Below are 27,956 nucleotides of genomic sequence, written 5' to 3' on the forward strand. Positions count from 1 at the left end.
AGTATTTAAATCTCGGGTCGTCTCTCAAAGAATTGCAGCGAAGTGTACTTATAATTGGTTAGGGAAAAGTATATTTTTGGGTTTTGAAATAAGGAACAAGAAAGTTAAATAACAAGAAAATAAATTAATAACTAAGAAAGCTCTTAGCAAGGATTGATAATTAGAAGTCCTATCCTCATCATCCTCATCAATTGTGATGGTAATTGCCTTTTGCTTTCACTTAGTTAACCTCTAACAATGAAGGTAAGTCAAGTGAGTAAAATCAATATAGGTTCACAAGTCCTAATCAAAGACTAGATTTAGTGAAGCCTAAGCCAACTAGCAAGTCTCAATTACCAATCAACAAAAGACTTTTGATAACTCAAGAGTCTCTAAATAATCAATCCAAGTTAAGAACATGAAAATCTAAATTAAAATCCTCCCAAGCATTTTATCAAACACTTGGAAGGCATAAAATAAAAGCATAGAAAAGTAATAAGAGAATATTAAATCTAAACAACTAATTACAAGGAATCAATAACAACAAATGAAAGGAGAAGCAATAAACATAAAATACCTCAAATTGCATTAAAAGGAAAATTGAATCTAACATGAAGAATTCATAAACTAAATTGGCAAAATAAGGAAATCACAAAGGAAAAAGATAACTAAAGTACTAGAATAATAGAATGTAGAAGATAAACTAAATTAAAAAAAAATGAAAATCTGAATTAGAGAAGAAATAAACCTAAGACCTAAAACCTAGAGAGATGAGAGGCCCCTCTCTCTAGAAAACTACATCTAAAACCTAACTAAAGTGAATGAAAGTGTGAATGAATGATTTTCTCCCATCCAGCTCCACTCTGCAGCCTTTGATCCGTATTTTCGGGCTTGAAACTGGGCCAAAAACAGCCCAGAAATTGCCTTCAGCATTTTCTGATATGTGCAGCACGTGGCTCTGTCACGCGTACGCGTCGCCCACGCGTTCGCGTCGCTGAACTTTCGCAAGGTCACGCATATGCGTCATCCACGCGTACGCATCACCTAAATGCATGGAAACTATGGTAAATTGCATATCATTTTGAAGCCTCGGATGTTAGCTTTCCAACGCAACTGGAACCGCCTCATTCGGACCTCTGTAGCTCAAGTTATGATCGATTTAGTACGAAGAGGTCAGGCTTGAGAGCTTAGCAATTCCTTCAATTTCTTGTATTCCTTCCACTTTTGCATGCTTCCTTTCCATCCTCTAAGCCATTCCTGCCCTATAAACTCTTAAAACACTTAACAAACATATCACGGCATCAAATGCTAATAAGAAAGGATTAAAATTAGCAAATTTAAGGCCAAAGAAGCATGTTTTCAATCATAGCACAAAATTAGGAAGGAAAATGTAAAACATACGAATTATATGAATAAGTGTGAGTTTAGTGGATAAAATTCCCTAAATTAAGCACAAGATAAATCCTAAAAATGGAGTTTATCACTTGGCAAAAGTTTAGAATCAATCACTCAATTTTTGCCAAATCAACTATTATTTCCAAATCAGAAAAAAGTAAAATAAAATAACAAAAGAAACTAAAAAATATTAATTTTGTCCAACCAAATTTGTAAACTGTAAAGATATTGAATCCATATCCTTATATTTATTATATCTCTTACCGTTATAAACAATACAATAAATTTATAACCCCAATAATTAATTTTTATAAATAACTCATTAAATGTAATAAACACCTATATTACAAATGTCATAATAATATTATTAATCATAAGAAATTTTACGTTACAAATATTCAAATTTCAAACTATTTGACCTACTTATATAAGTTTCTTATCACTATTCCTTTAAATAATATCAAATTTAGAACAAAAATTTATTTTCGAACTGCACAACATCTCAAACTTACTCAATGGAGCATCATTCTTTGGATAATATCACCAAACAAATAGATAATTAGTTTATCAAAGTTTGCGTAGTTCGTCTATGAAAAACATTAACACACACAAATGAAGAGGAGTCTCTTTGCTTAGAAATGAATATATTAGATGAAAATGAGACAACTATATTTGTAGCACATATAATCAAACACTACAATATCCAACAATAAGGTAACTCTATATATACTTTTCATAATCTCATCTATCAATTATTAATTATTAACCCAATATTTATTTCAGATCAAAGTGCTACAACAATTTTTGTTGGGCACAATTGCTTTAAATCTAATGACACTTTAGAAAAATAATGACATTGAAGAACCACCCCAATTGAAAAATTTGTGCAACCTCACATTTATATTTGAAGTCAAAGTAAATGATTTTAATCTCAAAAAAAGTTGTCAACAATACACTGTTACTAAGACATTTGTTCCAACCAAAACACTGAACCTCAACACCTATTACAATAAATAAAACAGGTAATACTAAAAAAAAAATCACTTATTCAAGACATCATTTTTATTTCTAATTTAAATTATTCATTAATTATAAGAACCAACTTTGCCAACACTAATATCATCAGACGAAGATCACATACCTATCAAGAGGAGAAAGAAAACCATACAAATTCAAGACACATCTTCAGAAGAAGAACATCATGCAAAAATGAAACAAACAACACAATAGAAAGTGCATACAACTCAATAATTCATAAAGAACATGCTTTCACAAGAACCTACGATAGAAAAAAGAAAGCAACAACTCTAAAAATAACCAATAAAGAAAAGCACCACATAAGAAGTCTAAGTCCATCAACTAAAACAAATGCAAAATCAAACCATCAAATAAAAATGTCACTTTGTACAATTCCAACATCCAAATCTTTTGTACTATAAATTATTTTAAATAAAACACCTTTCAAATTTAACTTTAATTTACACATATTTAATTTAATTCTACAAAATATAACAATTTTTAATATTTATTATATACTATCATTAATTTACCATTCCGCGCATCGCGCGAGTCTCATTCTAGTTACTACAAAGGCCGGGAGACAAAAACAGTTCTTTGCATTGCATTTTCCCTTTTGCCATCAGTAATTAATGGCACTTACTACACTCAACATTCTCCTTAAATGTATGATCAGTAAATCCCTCGCCATGTGTCATCTATTGAATGTCCGGTCAACCTTTTAGCCATGCTTAGCCACCTATTGTTGAGTCACCAGAGACCTCACCTTACTTGAATACTAGTTATTGTCCATGTAAATTATTAAAAAGGTAAAAAATAAAATTTATTCTTGATCTAAAACTACTTATATTAAACCAATATTTTGATTGATAAATATATACTTTAGCAAAGAATTTTAATAGAAGTTTGTGTTGTTTCTAATTTATCTATTTTATTTTGAATTGGTGACAAACAGATTTTTTAATTATTCCATCATCGTTTCTACTGAAGAAAACAATTCCTTGCTAAGCAAGGATCAAAATCCAAACTCTTGGTATCTTTGCATTGTGTCACAAGTTGAACAAGTGAAATGTATTTTAAGATTGTTGTCAGTGTGGCTATATATAGTCTTCCCCTGTGCTATCTTCATACAACTATAAGTACTTTCTTTGTTTGTCGAGAAAGGCGCTATGATGGACAGAAGGTTCCTGAATTTTAAATCCCTCCGGCCAACATGACCGCATTCGATAAGTACAAAAATGTTTATTTTGCTGTTTGACATTCTCATAGTACCATTATATGTGAAATTGATGAAAAGAGATCCAAAACATCTTAGCAAGTTTAAAAAGAATTGGCATTGGCTTGGACATTGCAATAGTAGATAGTTGTTGGATTTGTTGAGAGAAAGAGACTTGAACTTGCTAGTCAAAACAATAGTGAAGAGACAAGTTCTTTGAGTATATTTTGGCAAACACCGCAATATCTGCTCATGGAGTCGCATAGGCTTTTGTATACGTTGCACAAATAGAGTTTTCTTATCACAAACACCTGATGGATTTCAAAGTATAGGGATACGGTTGTTGATGTCTTCTTCAACAGTTGGTAGTAATGTTGCCAACATTGTCTTAACAATAGTAATGAAGATTACTTCAGAACATGGACAACCTGGTTGGATTTCACCAAATCTAAACGAGGGTCATTTGGACATGTTTTTCTTCTTGTGTACTTTTTTCACATCCATTAACTTGATTGTATATATTATATGTGCTAGAAAATATAAGAAAACAACATGGGAGAAAAGAGAAGCAAACAATGAGGAAGTTGTAATTTAGGTTGAGATTAGAGTAACAAATTTTTTTTAAGTTATTGGTAGAATAACATGTGAATTAGTTAGGCAAGAAAATATAGCAATGTGCCATGAGACTTCAGCGCTTGTTTACTAGTTTCTTTCTTATAAATAAAAATATGCCCAAGAAAAATGGGGGTAAAAATACCTCAAGGGCCATCTCATTGTAGAGGCAAAAATGTAAGAAGAAAAATGCAACATACCAATATGCCTATTTTAGCACTTTGAACTAATTCTTGTGAATTGATGGAAACATTGTTAACATAGTTAATTTGCACATTTGAAAAAGTTTAAGTAATTAACTTCTTCACTTTAACTTAAGAAGCTTCTTCATTTAAGATTGACTATAGAAAAATAAGGTCTCACAATATTGATATTCTATAAATTTTCAAACATTTAAAAATAGAAATATAAATATGTTTGAAATATGCTAACAATAAAGAAGTGACAATCTATTTATTACATGTTCTGCACAGAACTAACTATATGTATTGTGTGCTGCACACATTTTTTCATAATTAAAGCACAAAAACATGTAAACCCTTTTATGAATGATTTCAATGAAACTAACAAAAAATTCTATGTCACTCTTAGAAGCTATTTAAAGGAATGAGGATTGCATTGAAGATTTAATTATTTTGCAATCTTGGCAGTCAGTTCTCTTACCAACTTAGCAGCTACTATGACATTCATACTGTCAACTGTATCACGTTGCAGATTGAACTCGACCACGTCTGTGGTAACAATGTCACCTTGAAGGTTATGTAGGATGTTGAGAACATCGCAGAAAGAGAGACCTCTCAGTTTGATGTAAGACATTCCAGGAGCAAAAGCAGGATCAAGACAATCCACATCTATTGAGATGTACACCTTTCACACATTCACCAAGTTTCTACAAAATGATAATAGTTTTCAAAACCAAGGAACCACAAATTGCAAAATATCTTGTACAGTTTTTGATGAATAATGTCATTTTGTAGCTTGGAATTCGAAAACATCCATTTGATACAGAAATCCAAAGAAGTTCATTCAATCAACAGTAGTAATCATTTTATGGTAAGGTCTAGAAACACTGCATAAAATATAGTGTATAGTTGTGTGTCTATGTGTGTAAAGTTTTAAGGGGAAAAGAAATAAGAGAAATAAAGGTGGAGAGAGAGAGAGAGAGAGAGAGAGAGAGAGAGAGAAGGTTTTCTAAACATTCACGATCTCTTGAAAAAATATTCGCATTTCATATTGCTCAATCCTGAATTTTTTGCCCCTTTCGCGCCCTTCTATTATTATTGATCTTATACCAACCTGAAATAAATTGAGGAATGTATTGCTAAGAATACATGATACATGATGAAAACCATGGAAGAAAATTGAAAATTCACCACCATGGTAAAGAAAAATCAGCCATTAAAATATCATGAAGAAATTAAGTTAGCGACAAAAACAAATTAACAAAATTAGTCTGATGAAGACAGTCGATATAAGTGCTTAAATGAGAAGACAAAAATACGATATGATCATAGAGAATAACAATAAATTATATTTTGGAAATGCATAATCAACTTATAATGTTTGGATACAAATGCTATAAAAATATAGAGTTAAAAGATAAAAACAAATAATTTCCTGCAAGAGTCGCCTAGCATAACCACCCTCCATGATTCGAACAAAAGAAGCAGCATGTGAATACTGAATACTTGTTTCCTTCAAAGCAATGATAGATATCAAGATGTGCATCAAGATAAAGAATATCAACTGGTCCTCCAAGTTTTTCAGAGACGGCTCGAACAACAGGATATGATATTGAGTGATTGCCATCTAAAACTAAGGGTCGTAATGGAGCCTAGAAGAAGGTAGAAAACATGAGAATCAAGCTTCATCTAGTTCATACAACATGATAACTTGTGATAGTAGATCTGATTCTACAAAGCATAATTATTTATTGTTCCAATCTAAGTGAAGTTAGGGGCCACCAAGGAGTTGATCTCATAAATCATGTAAATGGATCCTTCCCTACTTGTGTTCACCTATGTTAGATGATTCATTTTTTCCCTTGATGACAATAATTTTCCAATATGAATGCCATAGTTTAAGACTTATAAGCTAACAGCATGGCAGTTACTTCTGGATTCATACATGAATAGCCCCAGTGAAGTAATTGCAGGGAAAAAAATAGCAAGCATCAATTAGCCTAAATTGCATTCACATTTTACAATTTGGTTAATCAACAAATTTCAATGTGAAATCCTGATGTAAAACAAGTGAGGAAAATCTCTCATTGGATTAAACAAAAAACAAAAGAAAAGGCTCAAGTGCATGTTATACTAAGTTTAAGTTTATTAAATAAGAAAAAAAAATATAATACTGTGATTGTGTTTAGAGCAGAACTTCACAGATCAGTACGTTACCTCTTCCATCACTAGCTTGACAGATTCATTGATGACATTCATCAATCTATCATCATTTACTCCACAGTCTCGGATTTCTCGGATAGGGACATCACCAACGTCAGTAAGCACTTGTGGATCCTCTAATTCCTTTCCTGCAAAGCCAGAACCAAGCCATCACAAGCTCATCATTATCAAACAAAATTTCAGCAAGAAGTGTGAAGGCACTGAGCAGAATGAAAGTGAGTCATATCCCATTAAGAAAATTACTTACAATGACCATTTTAGGTAAGGAATTGTAGAAATGAAGGTTACATTCATGGCGTAAAGAACCAAAAGAAGAGGGAAATCATATATGCCTATGTTGATTGGGAATTCTGAATCCTAACAACATAAAATGTCCAATTTAACAACCTAAGAAATAATATCAACAATTACAAAGTTAAAGGAGAGGTTTGCATTCTTGAGTATTTCTACTACCAAGATTTCATGCAAAAAAAGATTTACAATTTGAAGATGCATTTATGATGCAAAATTTAGGCTGGGCGAAAGAAAACCCTTCTAGAAGACTTCTATCATCTGTGAAAAAACCAACACTTACCTCCTTCGGTTGAAGAGTTTGTGCTACCACACCAAATGGCTTCCCTAATGCGAGGAGGTGCAAATGCAGGCCTTTGAAGGAATGACGAATTATGTCCCAAAGGAACTCCAAGAAGAGATGGACATGCTATAGCCCCTCCTAGAGCACGCATGAGTTCTCCCTGGAGAAGAAGCAAAGCAACTTTCTATTTAAATTACCTTCTTGTAAAGCTTATAATGAAAATCACCTATGTAAAACATAGCATCATGTAACAAAAAGACAACACTGAAAATCACAGATAAAAGTAAAGATGGCATGCCTTAAGCTTTGCTCTTTCGCGAATAAGTATAAGGCAAGCTTCTATCACACGGTTTTAACCTTTCTCTAGCATGGAAGTAGATACATTTGAAGCATTTAGTCTCTGCAAGTAACGGATGCCTTTACGTGCTATATTTGACATGCTGCATTGAAATCCCAAAACAATGGATATTTATAATTAGAGGCCAGAAAATTCTATCCATAAAGATAATGATCTGAGTTTGCTGACATAAAGAAAGAGCATGGCTGAAATTTCCCTTACTTTTTAAGAATGTAGTCAAAACTATTATCACTTACATGAACTTGGTAGATGACAAACTTCAGTACACACAACTCTTTTGACATAAACCATAGGAATAATCAACAATAAACATGAATCACATAGAAAGCTAAAATTAAGATGTCAAGAACATATGTAGGCATTATCAACAACAACATCAAGAATGGTTTAAGATCACAGGAAAAGAAAAACAAAACATAACAACATAGTCCAATAAAAAAGCTAAAGTGATTAATCCAACGAATTACTATACATGTACTATGCATCAGACTCGACACATTATGTGTTTTAGTACATTTTAGCCCATCAAAAACAGTGCAGCAAAGCTTCATGAAGAGGCTGAAGCAACATGAACGTACATGCAATGTCACTGCCATGATGATGCTTGAATTATAGACGTAAGAGATGGATGAAGACGAGCCCTTTTATTGAGCGTGGTTCACTTCTTCCATCAGCATATTCTTCCCCTAGCGACCACCTCGACCGCAAATCATACTGAAATGAATCACAGTTGAAAGAATCAGTGACTGATAAAACAATCATAAAATGTAGTAACAGATAAAATTTCTGACACTTTCAATGTTAACTTGTTACTATTACCTCATTAACATCTACGAGGTTCATTTAAATACAGTCTAGATCCTTACATTTGCTTAGTAGGACAAAGAATGAATTAAACATAGAATATAATAAGATAAAGGCAGCGAAAGCAACTCAAATTTGCAATCCATGAGAGCAGATAAACAGATCACTAAGAAATAAATTCAACATTTTATATGAGCTGGGTTACAATAATTGATCATGTTGATTCTGCAAAATACCATTAACTATAATCTTTCCCCCTAAATGAATCATAGCATCCAAATCCATTGAGTCATGATAGGAAAGCAAATTGTTTAGATAAGAAATACACCACGAAGTTTTCTGATTCTTCTGCAGGTGGAGGAGGGTCATATCTTCCCATGCGAAAGTGCTTAATGCCAGTCCAAGCTACCATTACTGTAAAATCCGAGAGATTAGTAAATAATTAGCGAATAAATTAACTATTAATAAAGAAAATTATAAAATGAAATTTTGAAGTTTAACATGATAGAGAAAATTAAAACGAGAATTTTGACACTAATTTCAAAGAATTTGGTCCAAGATTGGGCCGAATCGATTGAACCGAGCCCGCAATGGGCCCAAGGCCCAACCTATCAGCCCAACCACATATAAGAAGAGCCAATTCTCTTCTTCCCTTCAGCCAAGAACGCTGAAGCAATGCATGGTGAGGGAAAAGAAAGACAAACCCTAACACCATAAATCAAACCTCTATAACTTCTCGCTTCGAGCTCCGATTGTCGCACCGTTTACGGCCACGCGACCACCGCATCGAGTTCTACGAATCTATCGAAACAATTTCATAGGTAAGCCACACTCTCACTCCAGTTTCTCGACCCCTTGAATTTCGAAATTCAAGAGTATCCATGTTGAGATTTCGTTGATTTTGGTACTCTAGGTTTGATTTAGCTTGCGGGGCTTGCTGGGCTTGGTTCGTTTAGTCTGCGAGTACGGTAAGGATCATTAACCCTAGTCAATTCATTGAATTAGTGTATGGGTATTGAATTTTGTATATGGATATGTGAATTTAGGTATATATATAGTAAGTCGATATATGTTAATGTTGTTGATGTAAAATGATGAAATTAGGTTGAAATTGTGTAATAAAGAAGTATGGTTAAAGGTGGTGTGATATTAACAATTTAGTGCGGTGTTGGTGTGCTTTGATATATTGTAGAGTTGATTGTTGGTATAGAAGTTTGGTTTTGAGTTTGGTTTTAATGAAAATTGAGGGTTTGAAGGTTTTTATGTAAAAACTAATTTTTGGCCGAACTTTTGCGAGCCAAAACTTAGCTTCTAGATCACCAAATTATTTTAAATTTATTTCATGTGAAAATTGGGTCATTGAAGTTTACATCGTTTGAAGAACGGATGAAAAATATTTTAACACGAAAACGTTATGCACGTCGGAAGTTTAGAGTGCAAAGCTGAAAATTCTGCAGCATTGCTATTCTGCATAACTTGCGTACGTAACCATTGCACGCGACGCAACCAACCTATTCGGGTTTGGTACCTCGTGTACGCGAGCAGGGTACTTGCGTACGCGAGCATAGAAAATTGTACACCCACGCGTACGCGTGACCTTTCAGAAATGCACTCCCACGCGTGACCCCTGTTTCAGCAAAGTAAATTTTGTGTTTCTAAACCAATCTTCTAACCTTCAAAAACTTTATAACCCTCATTTAAAGCCTGGTAGTTGGTTTTTAGGCTGTAGAGTGTGAGTAAACTTATTGGAGGAATTAGTTTGATGTTGAGGGAGATTGTAAAGTGGTGATTTGTTATTGAAGAACGCTAGAAATATTGAATGTAAGAATAATGATAAATTATTAAGATTGAACGAATGTATGTTTGAAATACCTAGGTAGTAGCAAGGATGGTGGTTCGTCCCGCTTGCTCCAGGTCAATACTTGAGCTTTGATAATAATGAAGATTGATTAAGACTGAATGAATATATGTTTTGGATACCTGGGCAGTAGCAAGGATTGTGCCTCATCCTGCTTGCTCCAGGTCAATAATATTGATGCCTGGGTAGTAGCAATAGTAGTGGATCATTCCACTTGCTCCAGGTTGAGCTTCTAAACACCCGTCTGGGTAGTAGCTACAGTAGTGGTTATTCCACTGGCTCTGGGTTAAACGGGTAGTAGCAAGGGGGTTGTAGCTCAAACCCACTTGCTCTAAATGGGTGTTTCAGTCCATGGTTATCTACCAGGACGTGTCGGGTTGGCTATATAACCAACAGATGATATCATCAGCCATAGGACAGGCATACATCACATGTATTTTGTTTGTTTTTTTTGCTATGCATTATTTGGGAATGCCTAACTGAATATATTATGTTATTTGTTATATTAGCTACTTGCATTACTTGTCTCCTACCTACGCTTGCAATTGTCTGTTTTTCTGTCTTTGCAAACTCACTGGAAATGAAGGAATGGAGGAATGATGGATAGGTTTAGTGTTAAGACTAAGTTTAAGCTAGGTTTAGAATTCCCTAGATGACCACCTTTTTTATGGTTTTGTTTTAGTGCCTTAAGCTTTATACTCTGAGTGTTAGCGTTCCAGGATTGCCTCTGGCATTCCCATGACCTTATATCTTATGTGTGTGGCACCTTTACCATGCTGGGAAGCTCCGATTCTCATTCCATACTGTGTTGTTTTTCAGCAGGTCGAGAGGCACCTCGATAGGCGTCTAGAGTTTCTGCGGCGATGTGGTTTACTTTGGGCTTTTCTTTTTGTTATATATATATATATATATATATATATATATATATATATATATATATATATATATATGTATGTATGTATAGTTTCTCCTCTTGTGTATAAGAATGCTTTGTTTATGGAGAACTAGGGTTTATGTATTCTCATTTTGGGACTTGGGGCTATATATATATATTCTCCGGCCAGCCTTGGCTTCGCAGGCTGAGTTAGGAGCTTGTTATTTTGTACCATTGATCCTTTACTCTTATCTTTTGTATAACTATGTTAGTGAACTTTAGATTTCTTCGTACGCAAGTAACCACGTTTTCTGAGTGTTGCGCTTTTTATTTTGCGATTTTGTTTTATCTATTTTTCAAGGCTCTTCGTATACTGTATTCTTTCCAATATTATTATGTGTATATTTTATTTTTAGAGGTCGTAATACCATATCACCTCTGTTTTACGGCTTAAGCATAAAGCTCTGTGTGGTCACCTGTTCAAGAAAAAGCTTAAAATAAATAAATTAAGGCTATATTTCATGCATCAACAAAAGATAACAACCTAATTTGCTTTCTTGAGAACTTTGACTACTTACAACTAATAGCAACTCAAAAACTATATTATTACCGTTGTCAGTACAAAGTCGGGGAGGAGGGCATACAAGCTGCAAGCCATTCTTATTCATAACCATATCAAGCCGAGATTGAACATAATGATTTGATGCAATGCCACCAGAGATAACATGCAATAGATGAAATAAAATAGAAAGTCATTTAGATTTTTTGATGTAAAATAAATAGAAAAGAAAAGATTGATGTCATTTGAAAGAAAGAAACTACTCAGACTTCAAACTACCAGGTGTCTTATAAAAGGTTTCATCTTCAATGCCCACTGGATTGTACGTTCACACCTTTCCTCAAGATGTAACACTGTAATTCGCTGACCACATGTAAAAATAAGACATCAATTAGACACAAATTAAAGATGATCAAGATAGAGCAGATGCAGTAATTTTAACTAAGTCATTATCTAGACCTGATACGGAAGACAAGTCTTGCATGACATAATGTACAAAACCTACAAAAACATAACTAACCTGAAAAGCAGCAGCAATATCATCCCGAGCCAATCAATCTTCCTTACTTGCAGAAGAAATAGGGATCTTGGCATCACTGCAAAAAAAGCCCATAGCCCATATCCTCATATGTACGTAATAATAAATTGAAAGATGTTTGCATAATTTATCACTACTACACAAGAATACTTTTTGCAACATGCAATATCACTGTTTTATTATCTGATTACATGGAACTAACACTAACAGAATGTGGAAATCAATCTTTTATTTATTTATTTATTGATAAAAGAAGAATATCAGCAAGGCAAAGAGAAAATACACAAGTATATGGGAGAACAGGAGATCCTCCTTACATGAGCAAAGCCAAACAAAAGTAAAGCTATAAAGGATAGATTATTCAGCTTCTATTAGGTTTATGAGTTATGACCTAGCTCCACCCATTATTTTTATCAAAAAAAAAATATAATAAAAATAGCAAAAATACTTACGTACATCTTTTTGGATTCGATTGCCAACCTTGGGTTTTTAGACCAGCATAGGAGAAGTTGCAATCTTTGTGCTGCTTCATTGGAACCTAAATTAGAAATAGGAGTGAACTTAGAATCTACACTAGAAGTATAACAACCACCATAGTCATGTTAGATGGAAAAATCAAGAAGGGTAGGATATAATATTCTAAGAATACTTACTAAAAAGCTTAAAGATTTGGCATTCTCCTCCTTAGCAAGCTCATCTATAGCAGGACCACCGCTTCTCTTCAAATTCAGTCCAAGCCATTTGGCTGTCTTGTCATATGCTTCACCAATTGCATCATCTATTGTTGTTCAAAGTTGCACATATTGTCCAAGATCATGAGCTAGAATGAGCAGATTATGTCCCCCTACAGAATAGTATATTGCCATCATCATCATCATCAAAGATAGCCACATGTAATAGTCAGCAGTGACACCATCAAATCATATGTTTGTTATGAGTATGAATGATTTAAAAATATTTTGTATTATTGATTATTCTAATTATAAAAGACATTAAAATCTATCAAAAATTAAAAATAAATAAAAAAGGATGGAAAGAATGACCAAGATGTTAACAAAGGATGTAAGCTAAATAAAAATTGAACTAAAAAGAAAACTCAAGAATATTATGAGAAAATTGGATAAATCAAAGGAAATACATGGTAAGCCTTAACCCTATCCTTAACCTCACGCATATGGTAATGAGTTAATGATTATATGCTCATTGTATTTAGCGAAGCATTAAAGTTCTAAATAGGAAAAAAAAATCACTTTAATAACAACAATTTCTTACCTTATTCATCTTCTAATCAACAATTATTTTCACTATTGCTATCTCTTCGGAGATTATGCTATCAATTGATGAATTGTAATATTTGCGAAAGGCAACGACAGTGACTGTTTAGAAGTAGAAAGCTCGTGCCCCACTTCCTGCATTGATGGTCTTGACTTTGGATTAGAACACAAGCATGTTAATACCAGTGTTACTATATGAACTATATCTTGAGTTTCTTTTTGACTTAACGGTAAACGGATGTGTAGATCCAAGAGATCTTTTATCACTATGTTTTTGTTAGAAGAGTCATCTAGCAAAGATGAGATTAACTCTCTTGGGTGCCTTCTCATTAAAGTTTCCAATGCCACCACTCCAAAACTATAGACGTCACACTTTTTTGTCACAATCATTGTATAAGCCAACTCTGCACAATGAATATAGAATAATCTCAATGAAATTAATTTCATATATTCAAGAATTGATAAATTTATTTACTAAAAGCATCAAAAGATTTTTTAAGAAAACTTCACCTGGTGCAAGGTGGGATGTTCCAACTTGTAATATCTAATTTGAAGAATTAGGATCCAAAGTCTGAGACAACAGCATGCAACTCTGAGTTCAACAAAATGTTGTTGCTTGTTACATCTTTGTGAACTATTGGTAGAAAACAATCATGATGCATGTAAGACAATGCATTAGCTGTTCCTCTAATGATATCCACCCTCTTGATCCAACGTATCTCTTTAGCTTCTTCATCATCCATGTTCAACGCATAAAATAAGCTTCCTCTTTCCATGTATTTGTATACCAAAAACTTGCACCAATGGTGGATACAAAATCTATAGAGCTTGACAATGTTTCTATGACGGGTTTGTGACAACATCTTTATCTCGTTTCGGAAGCTCTTGTCAAAAGATGGATTTTGTGACTCCCTTCGGTGAAGTTTCTTCAATGCAACAATTTTGCCATTTAGAAGCTGTGCTCTGTACACACAGCCATAAGTACCAGTTCATATGCAATATCTGATATAAAAGTCCTGTGTTGCTTCGATGATGTCTTCAAATGCAATTTTACCATCATAGTTCCATGTGGAAAACAAGTCTCCATTCTTTTCTGAAATGGGTTCAACCTTAACCTTCTTGGTGCATCGAATAAAACAAAATATACTTACAAAAATGACAAGGAGGAAGAAACAACTGATAGGAAGAGCAATTATACCTAGGTGCCTTGGTTTTTTGGGTATTTTAATATTGAACGGAAGTGTTGACAGACATTGGAGTATTACCAATAATTGATTTTGCATAAAAAATCTTGTAGCCTTTGGACACTCAAAAAAGTTGAATGACAAATTTATATGAGATATGGTTACAAGTTCTATAGGTAAACTCCCTGTGAGATTATTTTAGTTAAGATCCAAACTTGATAAAAAAAAGATTTTGTCCTAGGAATATAAGGACCATCTTTAATGGACAAAAAGGGTACACTACGACTAAGAATATTGTGGCTCATGTCAAGTTTCTTAATATAACCGATTTTTGAGGGAATTATTACTCAAGTCAACTTTCCTAAAACTGATACAGTTTAGCATGGGAGATGGGATCAATCTGTCTAATTTGTTATTAGATAAATTTACATCGCAAAGAGAATAAAAAATTCCTATCTCTAATGGTATGTTTCCACCCAATTGATTGTTAGAAAGATGGAGTGAAGTCAAGCTCGTGAACTGAAATAGTTTAGGTGTATAACACCAGATATCATATTATGAGAAAGATTCAAGATGCGCAGGTTGATCAAATTCTGACATTCTGCAGGAATGGAACCATTTATTTGATTGAATTCTATGTATAACTCTTGTAAAGACACTAATGCTCCTATTTCAAGAGGGATTTGACCACAAAGAGAGTTAGCTGAAAGATTTAGAACCTGTAATTGTTCTAAATTTTGTAACTCTCCTAGTATATGTCCTTCAATTTGATTTGACGTAAGCTTGAGATATGTCAAATTCTTTAATCATGCCAAGGTAAATGGAATTGACCTGTTGAGTGAATTGTATGAAAGAGACAATAATGCAAGTTAACTCAAATTTCCTATTTGTAGCGGTATGAGACTCTCAATTTGATTTGAATTTAAGACGAGATATATCAAGTTCTTTAATTGACCCAAAGCAGAAGGAATTGTGCCTGTGAGTGAATTATTTGCAAGAGACAATACTTTTAACATGTTAAAAAGTTGAAACGGTATAAAACCTCTAATTTGGTTGGAATCAATGATGAGAAAAGTCAAATTCTTTAATTGATGAAGGAATTGAGCATATCAACAAATTATCACTAAGCTATAGTCGTCTTAAGCTGTAGTATCACACCATAAAATTTAAAAACTAAAAAAATACTAATTGAATTACGTCCCAGTAATTAGTAAAGATAGCTATAATAAGATATAACCACTTAATAGTGATCAAATCCTCATATATCTCGAAAAATCTTTACTCTTGCAAATTGAAAAATAACTACTGGTAGCTGCTACTCACCCGCTGCCACAAAACCTTGATCCGATCCACCATCTCTCCAAGAACAGCAACATTAAACTTTAAGCTGCAAAGAAAATGCAAATTATTTAGAATATAAAAAATTGTTTATATAAACATATTAAGTTCTAAGTAAGGGTTTGTCATCCTTCACATATTTCTTCTCGCCTTCTACACCGGTCATAACTCCAGCAACGTCTAAAATAAATATCAAATAGAATATTGTGCATAAATCACCCGTCTTAGTGATATTTTGTCGTAAAAACAAAAGAAAAATCAACTTATATACTTGTTATGAACCATATACTTACCAACCTATAACCTAAAAGGGACCAGCTTAATACTATTTAACGGTTTTGCATCACAAAAAGAGGGTACGACAGTAATCCTTGCTTGAAAAAATAATCGAAAATGATGTGATGTTGTGCGGTACAACCCGCAGTTGTTACTAACTCCAAAGTATGAAAAACATACACAGTTTTCTCCGATATCAATGATTCGAGCACAGATATCAGATCCTTACCTACAAAAATATGCATAGCTGTTTTCTAGTTTTTCACAAAGCAAAATATTTTATTATTCACTCTCTACACATAGTAAGAATAAAGTCCAATTAAATAAACAAATAAAATTTACATAAAATATTTTTTTAACAAAAATAACTGAATAAATTAAAAAATTGATATTACGTTCAATTAATTAGAATGTTTATTTTATTAAATTCTACCTAAAGTGATATTGCTAGTGACTATGTAAAGTAAAAATAAACTCAATATTCAAAAGCAAAAAAAAATAATAATAACACAAAAAAACAACAAATTGAATCAAAATTAAAAACTATACATCTCGAAACAAAAAAAGACTAACATAGCAGGGTACAACTATTTTAAATCACGTAAGGGTGAACATTAGGGAGATGACTACCAAGACTAAGGTACATTTTGAAAGTAATCGTGGACAACTCAATGAAAAGGAAATTTTAAATTTAATGAGCGTTGTTATTCAAATAAGGACCTCAACTATAAATAAAATCAAACCTCATTTCAGCATATTTCATTGGTCTATATTGTGTACAAGACCAAAAATAACACAAGCTGGAAAAAAGAGGTCACATAAATGAAATTGAGAAAAAATTAAACTAATCTATCATACCTAAATGTCTAACTAATTTAAGTGTATGACCACTATATAATAAATACATGTGAAGTTTAAGAATAACCATATCCAAGTTAACTCTACTTTCAATAATCTATTTTTAATATATAAAAGTAGATGGATAAGTTTACTCACATTACTTTTAAGACATTTTTCTCCTCCTACTAATGTCATGTCAGCAACATTGCTTACTTGCCAATACTTTAGAATCAACCACTTAATTTTTGCCAAATCAACTATTATTTCCAAATCAACAAAAAAAAAATATACAAAAAATATTAAAAAATACCGGTAAAAATATATGGAACCTACAATAATTAGATATTAATAGTCTAACCAATAACCTACAAAAACATTAAATCTATATCCATATATTTATTATATCTTACCGTTATAAATAATACAATAAATTTATAATCCCAATAATTAATTTATTAATTTCTAGAAATAACCCATTAAATATAATAAACACCCATATTACAAATGTCATAATAATATTATTAATCATAATAAATTTTATGTTACAAATATTCGAATTCCATACTATTTGAACTACTTCTATAAGTCTCTTATCACTATTTCTTCAAATAACATTAAATTTAGCACAAAAAATTTATTTTTGAACTACACAATATCTCAAACTTACTCAATAGAGATTCATTCTTTGGACAATATCACCAAACAAGAAGACAATTGGTTTATCAAAGTTCGCGTGGTTCGTCTATGAGAAACATTAACACCCACAAATTAAAAGGAGCCTCTTTGCTTAGAAATAATTATATTAGATGAAAATATACAAAATAAATATATTTATTGTATTTTAAAATTGATTATATTAGATGAAAAAGTACAAAACAAACATATTTATTGTATTTTTAAATTGAATTTACGAAAAAATACTTTAATTATTTTTGCTTCTTATACTTTTTATATTGTTTTATAATACTTTATATATAATTGTATTTTGATATCGTTAAAATTATACTTCTTTCTATATGCTATGCATTGTTCCTTTTCTAATAACCCCTTACTGAGAACCCTTTCGAGAATGATGTTCTCACTTTTCTACAGACTTCTCTTTTCAGAACGGACGAGGAAGCTGATGAAATTTTTTTGATAAGTCCTTAGCTGTACTATTTCTATTTGTACATATATTCGTCATAATTTTTCCTCGCCTTTGTCATTATAATTTTGTAAGAGGGATATGAGCTGTATCATATGTATGTATCTAACATTTGTCTGTGTATAGGTAAATGTTGTCATTAATAATTGTAAATGTCATTGAAAAACTGCATGTACTAAGTAAAGAAGAACAAGTAGATGTTAAAGGAAAATCCACAAAAATACGAAGAATGGAATTGATACTTAAAAAGTAAAAAAATATACAAACAATTCATTATTTATTTACATATATAGTTATTAACAAAATACTAATAATTTTAGGAATATCGTGTTGAAAGTCACGTTGTGGAGATCCAACATCCAAATCTTTTACATTATAAATTATTTTAAATAAAACACCTTTCAAATTTACTTTAGTTTACACATATTTAATTTAATTCTACAAAACAAAACAATTTTAAATATTTATTATATACTATCATTAATTTACCGGCCCGCGCATCGCACAGGTCTCATTCTAGTTATTACTAAACCACTAAACCATTAAACTTTTAATTCATAAACAACGTATATAACCCTGCATATTTCTAGCCATTTAAGGAAACTATATTTAGTTTAATTCTGATTATATAAATTGTTTGGATGATGGCCATTAGCAAGAGTTTTTTTTTTAATCAGAGCAATCAAAATCAACACGATACATTGTATATGTATGCATCATCTCACTACAAAAGAATTATAAAATTATCACAGGATCAGGGGCGGAGCTAGAAGAAATATTAGAGGGGGGCAAAAAATATTTACACAATAAAATAAGACTAAAATAAAATTTTAAGGGGGGCTAAACTAAAATTTACATATAATTTACATGTAAAAAATTAAAATTAGGGGGGCCATTGCCCCCCTTTCCTTGTACCTAGCATCGCCCCTGCACAGGGTTTATATCAAAATTCAAAACTATAAACTTTAAATATAGATTAAATGTATGAAAGTATTGAAGCAATAATCCATGCATCAGACATTATATATTTCATGAGCATCAATCACCTTAACATTGAAACCAGAAAATCTTATCAAGATTATCAGAAAATATAGATTAAGTGTATGAAAGCAGAGAAACAATTGTATGTGAAAGAATTAGACGTACCTGTTCATCTATCAACACCATTTCAATGGAGCTAATGGATTTGGGGTATTTGAATCTTGGTAGTGACCAAAGTCTGATCACTCTGACATGAATCCTCCAACATTTTTTTGGCAGTGCAATCATCTCCAACAAATCATATCGCCTAACCATTTTTTCTCTAGTGACAAAAATAAGAGCGAATGAAATTCTAGCAAGACACACATGATAAGATTGTAGGACCACACCTCTTAGGCTTTTATAGCATCTAAGAAGATGTATATTTTTAGGTAAATAATTTTAAAAGTGGAGTGCATAAAAATCACAGATTTTCCATAACCCAAAAGAAGAAAAAATTTGTCTTGATGATTCAAAACACGAAAAAAGATTTGAATTGAAAATAAAACACTCATTCTATATCATAAATATTGGCAAATCAAAATGTACATACTATGAAAATAAGATCTAAATCCATGCCTTCCTTGCAGCAGCTCACCTTCATCAGTTACACGATCAGAAGCGTCCCGGTGCGATGGCGATTTGAACGACGACAGTATCAGTGAAAGTCTCCTCTTGCTGGTCCGCTATGTACCTCCTCTGGTCACATTAACATCCCCGATCGTTCTCGACCTCCTTGCTGGCACAACCCCGTTGTCATCTGTCGCCGTAAGAGCAACCAATCTTCTTATCTTCAAAGCTCTTATGTCGCCGTTCTGAAGTCACCAATCCGAAGACGCCATTCTCCATCACTAACGTCTCTGTTTGCTGGGAGAGAGAAGATAAAAAAAGGTGCTTCGGGTCGGCGGGTTGGAATGGGAATATGAGATACGCGTAGGTTTCTTGGAATTAGCATATTATCAATACTATATAATGCCAAAACAAAAAAATGCACCGTACATATATAATATTATCAATACTATATAAACCACCTTTGAATTCATTGCACCATACGTATATAATATTTAATTAACATATATATAATATTTCGTTAATACATATATAATATAAAGTGATTTATAAATTATCGTTAATTCATATATAATATATAATTTAATTTAATAAATTCAATTAGAATAAACAACAAATTATTTATTTTATTTTAGACTTTACAAATGAATAAACCAATTAACTAATATAACGAATTACAATTAATGTACTATAATTGATTAAGTTATATAAATTATAATAAATTACATTGATATTTAAATATCTATATTTAAATCAATTATCTGATATAATTAAGTCATTGTAATAAATTGTACTGAATGAGCTAAAATAATTAAATAAAAAAATACTCTTGAGAGTATGTCACGTCAGTTCCATTATTAAGTGCGAAAATCTGATTTTTATATAATAAAATATATTAGTTAATAAATTAATTATTAATCAAAGAAATTAGGAAATTGAATTTTATAGTTTAATGAAGTAGAAATAATTAAAATATAAATTTTGACATTAATTTTAATGATTTTGGTCTAAAATCGGACTAACAAGTTAAACTGATTGAACCGGACTCAAACCGGACCCATGGCCCAACATATAAAACACAGGGCCAAGTCTTCTTCTTCCTCATAACTTGAAACAGGCTGAACATGCCAAGGAAGAAGAAGGAAGAACTTTAACCCTAACCTCTCACTCCAAATCACATATCTCTCAATCCAGAACTCCGATCGCTGCACTGTTTGCGACCACGTATTTACCGTGTTGAGTTCTATAGAGCCCGCCAACCAATTCGGTAAGAAAACCTAAATCTCATTCTCAGTCTCTCTTTTTCCCAATTTCAAAATTTGATGATTGGGTGTTGAGATTTTTGGTTATTTTGATGTTCTAGGGTCAAATTAACTTGAAAAAATTAGTGGGTCTTGCTCAGATGATGCATGAATAAGGTAAGAACCTCAAGCTTCTTGTTGATTAGTGAATTAGTAAGCTTCGATGTTGATTATATTGATATGTTGTGAAATTAGATTGAATAATGTTGGTTTGAAGTACATTGATGATGTTGGGAGCTTGATTTTTGGATATTCGTGGTTGAAATATGTTCGGAGAGGTTTTGGGGCTGTGGACTCTTGAAGAACGGTGAAATTGAGGTATTTTTGGCTTAGGGAGGAATTGGCCAAGGTATAATTTTGGTTTCTCGTAGATAATATATAATATTTTGTGAAAACATATGCTAGACGACTTTAAGATAGGTTGGATTATGTTAGTGTGTGATGGTTAGTAATTGATGAAAATATTGAACTTGTTATGAAGTTGTGTTGAGTAATGTGGTTGGTGTTTGATGAAATGACGATTTCGATGAATGATAATGACACATTGATGATTGAGTATAAAGTTGTATTGAACCTGAATTGTGGGGTTGAGCTTAATGAAATTGTATATTGGATTTGGATCCTCTAAATTTTGAATTTCAATTTAGAGAATAAAATGTGATCTCTTACCATTTATTTCATAGCTGAGACCAAGAGAAAATATAATAGAGAAATCATACTTTATCCTCTAAAGTGAAAATTCAAAATTTAGAGGATCCAAATTCTTGTATATTGGTGTGGCATGGAGTGAATGAGAAGGGTTGAATGATTGAATCTGAATACAAATTAAGCTTTCGATTAAAATATTATTTTTTATACAAAACGCAGGCTGCGTTTTGCAGCTTCTGAAAAAATTTTCTAACCCACTTAAAACATAACCTGTGTTTTGGGATTTCCAAAAAAAATTAAAAAAAAGCCCATTTCTTAACGCAACCTACGTTTTGGGTTTAAAAAAAAACACCCATTTCCAAACGCAACCTGCGTTTTGGGCTAAAAAACAAAATCTAAAAATTTAAAAAGCTAAAGGCCTAGATCAAGTGACAATCATCTTGCCTCTTAATCAAGCTGCACCAAGTTCAAATTCCAATTGAGACTGGAATGAGGTTTAGAAAATTTTAAAGTGTGGGTGTGTGGGTGTGTGAGTAGTGTAATTACAAAAAAAAAAGTTAAAACTTCATAAACCTAACTTACGCTTTGATTGCACAAAAAAATTGAAAAATGTGATAAAGACAAGTTCAAATTCCAATTGAGACTGGAATGAGGTTTAGAAAATTTTAAAGTGTGGGTGTGTGGATGTGTGAGTAGTGTAATTATAAAAAAAAAGTTGAAACTTCATAAACCTAACTTACGCTTTGATTGCACAAAAAAATTGAAAAATGTGATAAAGACAAAATATAGCCTGCGTTTTGACTGACACTTATAAACTGTACAAATACTTGATATATGTACATTTCATTGCATTACACCATCATCATTTCTATTTTAAAAAAATCAGCCACAAAATTATGGATTTTTTATTTAAATAAAAATATATATTATCAAATTATATAAAGATTAAAATTCAAGTTTATATGAATTTTTTCTATATTTCGCACACGTAACAATTTAAATGTATTTTCCCATTTATTCATGATTATGAAAAAGCTAATTTTACATTTTGTTTTTGGTTTAACACTGACATATGCACATTTTACGACTTGATTTTTTTTATATAATTGAAAAGCTAAAAGCTGATTTTGCCAATCCTTTTACTCTTTCTAAACAATAATAATTTATATGAGAAATGTTAAATAATTAATAATTTTTTTTCATTTGAGCTTATATTAATTAACACTATTTTTTTCTAGTAAAAATTTGAGCCCTTGATATTCTCTTTTTGAAAAACTTTGATTAACTCATTGAATTTATACAAACTTATCAAAATTAATATTCAGTAAAATAAATTATTTTTATCAGAAAAACTAAATGAATAAACCAAAACAATATTTTGGTCGAGTGGTCAGCTCATTCGTCCGCTTAAGCAAGTGTTGGGGGTTCGAATCTCGCCTTGTGCATGCAGTAACCCATTGGCCAGTGGCAGACCCTTAAATGGAGCTCAGATCCGTGACGGATTAGTTTTTGACCTGTCAGATTGAGAGATACCGTGGGCAACAAAAAAAATACTTTAAAGATTGAATTTTGATGCAATTTTTTGCAAGTATAATTAGAAAAATGAGATATTTTTATCCTTAAAATTTGGTGTTTTTTGCTATATATATATATATATATATATATATATATATATGTTTTTTTGTCAACAACCAATAATACTCTTAAAAAATAAAATAAAAATATAGAGATCAAATTTTTATCTCCTTTTTTGTGTAAATTTTTTAAACAAATCTAAATATTTCTACAAAATTTTGGAACCAATGCATAAATAGTTTGTCAAATACATAAGTTGTTTGTCACATAAAAAAAATTTGGACATTTTTATCACATTTTTAAATTATTTGAGGATTTTTTTTTTGTCGATAATAAAGTTTAGATGCATTTTTGTCAGCAATAAAATTATTCGGATATATTTTTAGTAGTTTACCCTATTTTTAGTTATGGCAAGTCAAAGACTAATTTATCGCAGATTTCAGTTCTATTTAAGAGTTTGTTTGCTGACAAATGAATTATTGTATGCACAATTCTCATTAATTAAATAAATTAGTGAACTAACTTGTAATATCCTACCACATAGAACTTTACGCTTAAGCCATAAGACAGAGGTGGTGTGGTATTAAGACCTTAAAAAGTGCAACGTTCAAGGTAACGGTTACTTGCGTACGAAGAAAAGCAAGGACATATACATATAATAAGATCGGAGTGTCAAAGATACAAAATATCGAGTTCCGGGCTCAACTTGCGAATCCAAGGCTAGCTGGAGAATATATATATATATATATAAAAGGAGAAGTCTATACAACAAAATTCTCCAAAATGTGAATGATAATCCAAAATACATAAAGTAAACTCCTAATTCTCCAAAAAGCCTCTAAGAGGGACAAAAGCGAAACATATAAAAGGAGAAGTCTATACATATATATACATATACATACCAACACCCAAATGACAATATCCCATCTCTGCTTGCGACAGAGAACTCCAGACGCCTAGCGAGGTGTCTCTCGACCTGCATCTGAAAAAGACAACATATGTATGGGATGAGAACCGGAGGTTCTCAGCATGGTAATGGTGCTAACATACATAATATATAACGTCCCAAGAAAGGCAGAGACGATCCTAGGACACCGACGCTCAGATTTAAAAGTTAGAGTTATAATTTAAAACAATGACAAGGTAAAATATCTTGGGCACTAGGATCTAACCCAAATTTCTAACTTAACCCATCAATTCTCACTTTCCTCCAACCCTCTAAAACTCCTGTAGAACTGTCCTCGTCACTCCTCCGCCAGACAAGGGGCATCTCAGTTGCACAAACAAATAATACAGACAAGAAAAATATAAGTAGGATACAGATACATCAGATAGAAAGTATAGCAAGTAAACATAGTAATCACAAAGGGAAACCCAAGTAATGCACATCAAGCAAAACAAACATACGTAGATGATGTATGCTTGCCCTATGACTGATAAGTCTCATCTGTCGGTTATAAAGCCAAACCCAACATATCCGGCAGCTAACCCTAGACAGTCCCTCGTGCGCGTATCCCCAAGAGTCTACCATAGCTTTTTCTCAATCATTTATCAAATTTAGCTCATTGGGGGGGGGGATTTCTGGGGAGTTAAAGTGCCTAGCCACATCTTGCGACGTAGGGTTAACAGAGTATCGAATCTCAACCTGGAGCAAGTGGTGGCAAGCTACTGCATCTACCCAGAAAAACTCGTATCTCAGATAAAAAGAAGTGCATAAGCAATTAATCATTCAGATTCAATCATTCAACGTCATCTTAGCCATCATTCATCACACATTCAGTGTTTTAGCTCCTGAGAGAAAACCGTCCTTACCATGGACGGGACGAACCATCATCCTCATAACGTTTATATCTCATTTAACAAGATTTTATTAGGGAATGATTCAATACAATTAATTATATCCACCCTCGGCATATTCAAAGCCTTTAAAATGGTTATTAGACTTCATACGGAGGTTACAGGGGGTACAATCTTGCCAGAAAGGCTTAACAGCTCAAAAACAGCATTTTTAAATAAATCAGCACAATGGTACGTATGCAGGATTCGTGCGTACACATAGAACCTGTCTCAGTTTCTTGAGGGTGCGTGAATGATGCATGAATGATGCATACGCAGGCATCGAGTGTACACACAAAACCTAGTTTTGCTACCTTTCCTACAAAATCTGCAGAATTCAATTTTAACCACCAAAATTCAAAACATCATAACTTTTAGTACGAAATTCGTTTTGACTCCGTTCTTTGAAACAATAAAATAGACATCCCCAATTTTATATCAACGCAAGTTTCATTAATTTTCAAATTTCGAACTCCAAGTTGTAGCCCATTGAAGTTGACCAAAATTTCCTAATTACACATTTTTCTGCAACATTTAAAATTGACACTTATTTTTCTGCAACATTTAAAATTGACACTTCTCAAAAACCTTTTCTTGTCAAATCAATACCCAAATCCTCATCCATACTCACATTTCACTTTACAACTCATCAAACACACCCAATTTCATCTCATTCTTAAAGCCTATCTTCATATAAATATCCAAACAAATAACAATCAATCTTCCTAAATTCAATTTCACATATTATCATAAATAACTCCAATTTTCAATAAATTCAACATAACACCAATATATACTAAACAAAAGGAACTCAATCATTCAAGGCCTCCTGCCATCTTCTTTCAACATCTAATATTATACAAAATCATGCATTTATATTAAACTATCATCATCAACAACATCAATTCAACAATATCTTAAGGTCAACCAGCCTAGGTTTTCATATAACATTATATAGTGATTATCAGAAACTGAAATCCATACCTTAGTTGATGGCGGTTCCAACTTCTTGAGCCTTTCTCTCTGCCAACCCAATCCTCAATCAATTCTTACCAATCCAAGCTTCACTCAATTTCTCACTAATCCAACCTTCAACCAACTATATTCAATCTAATTTCATTCAAGTTTCATATTATTCATACTAGGATTTTTACACAAATTAAAAAAAAAAAAGAACAGAATTTTCTTACCATATTCCATATGAACATGGGTTAAAACCCCGCTAGAATTTAAACTCGAGTTTCCCTAAAGCATCAAAATCATAAATTCAAAACCTCACCACCCAAAAACACAAAAACAATGGAAAAAGAAAAAATAGAGCGGAGTTCTCGCAATTACTCATCACAAAAGTGGGATAGAAACGTAAAGGGAGATGAGAGGAACGCGTAGCTGCAAACGGGTCGTCGATCGAAACTCCGGTTTATGAGAAAAGTGGATTTGAAGTTCAAGATGAATAGTATTTTGATTTGGAATTTCTCTTCTCTCTCTCACTCCCGTGCCCTTTCTTTCTTGGGTGGAAAATGAGCGAAATGAAGAATGGAATCACGTTTTGGTAAAGGTAAATGAGGGACATTTTTGTCCTTTTGCTCATTGGCCTTACCTAGGACTAAAATTTTAAATATAAGTGTTTTGGTTTGTGTTTTAAATATTTTTTGGTTATTTTTACATTTTTATTTCTCTCATACGTAGTATCGGACAGATCTAAACACATACAATTAATTATAACGTCGGTACGCATTTTTTCATAATTAATTATGTTTTTACGTTCCAAATAATTTTCTGAGTTCAATTTTTATTTGTAATTTTTAAATTTCAAATTTTTAATTTTTAATTCTGACTCGACGTTCTCAAATCTTCTTAACTCAATTTTTTATTATATAATTGGCTAGTAAATTTTCTGGATCTTACAAAACTTATTTAGAAAGAAGATGATATGAATTTGTATGATTCTACAAATTTAATTTGGTCAAACTATTTCTGTTAGTTGTCGTTACGAAAATAATTCTAATGTATATGCGTTCAAAGTCTGAAATTGAATACCATAGATATTATTTAAATAACTTAATGCTAATATTAGGATTGAATTAGTTTAGTTTCAAAAGAATTTAAAAGTTAATCTCATTTTATTAGTTAAGTCTATTTAATTTAGATATATAATATATAATTTATTAAGTTTTAATTTTATTTTTTTTACTATTTATAAGTCTATTTTATCAGTAATATACCCAAATATTTTAGTAAAAAAGGCTACTAATTTGATAATATGTCATATGCATTTGATATACTTTTAATCCATCAATAATTTAAAATTAAATTATTTAAAATAATAATATTTTTTTGCCAATAATAATAAACGTGTATAAGAAAAATAATATATTTAAATACGTGTTCTACATAATACTTTACGTATATTAATATATTGTATAATATTAATAATAACTAATATTATTTAATGAACATAGATATTAAATATATTGTTATGAGAAAGATAATATTTATATATTATTAAAATCAAAATATATGTATTAATGTTTCAAATCAATTAATAGTAAGAAATTATATGATTATATTATTAAGAAAAAGGTAATATTTCAATTTAATATTAATTATACTAAATATAAATTATATAAATTATATTACAATTATACATAATTATTTTCACTTAAACTTTTGAAATTTTGTTTTCTGACGTATCAAGTATCATCTTATTTTCTCTAAATAAATATATAAATTTATCCACAATTTTGTTTAAGTTAGGATG

At 31.7% G+C, this 27,956-nt stretch overlaps 4 pseudogenes; 1 reads left to right on the forward strand and 3 right to left on the reverse strand.

The window, feature by feature from the left end:
• Positions 1–3,023: 3,023 nt before the first annotated feature.
• LOC112770251 (protein NRT1/ PTR FAMILY 7.3-like) lies at positions 3,024–4,202 on the forward strand (annotated as a pseudogene).
• Positions 4,203–4,849: 647 nt separating this feature from the next.
• LOC112772297 (arginase 1, mitochondrial-like) lies at positions 4,850–7,637 on the reverse strand (annotated as a pseudogene).
• Positions 7,638–8,081: 444 nt separating this feature from the next.
• LOC112770252 (probable tRNA N6-adenosine threonylcarbamoyltransferase, mitochondrial) lies at positions 8,082–13,055 on the reverse strand (annotated as a pseudogene).
• A 459-nt stretch (positions 13,056–13,514) lies between these two features.
• On the reverse strand, positions 13,515–16,506 carry LOC112770253 (MDIS1-interacting receptor like kinase 2-like; annotated as a pseudogene).
• Between the last annotated feature and the right edge of the window lie 11,450 nt (positions 16,507–27,956).

Source organism: Arachis hypogaea, chromosome 18, assembly GCF_003086295.3.
Source record: "Arachis hypogaea cultivar Tifrunner chromosome 18, arahy.Tifrunner.gnm2.J5K5, whole genome shotgun sequence".
Taxonomy (NCBI): domain Eukaryota; kingdom Viridiplantae; phylum Streptophyta; class Magnoliopsida; order Fabales; family Fabaceae; genus Arachis; species Arachis hypogaea.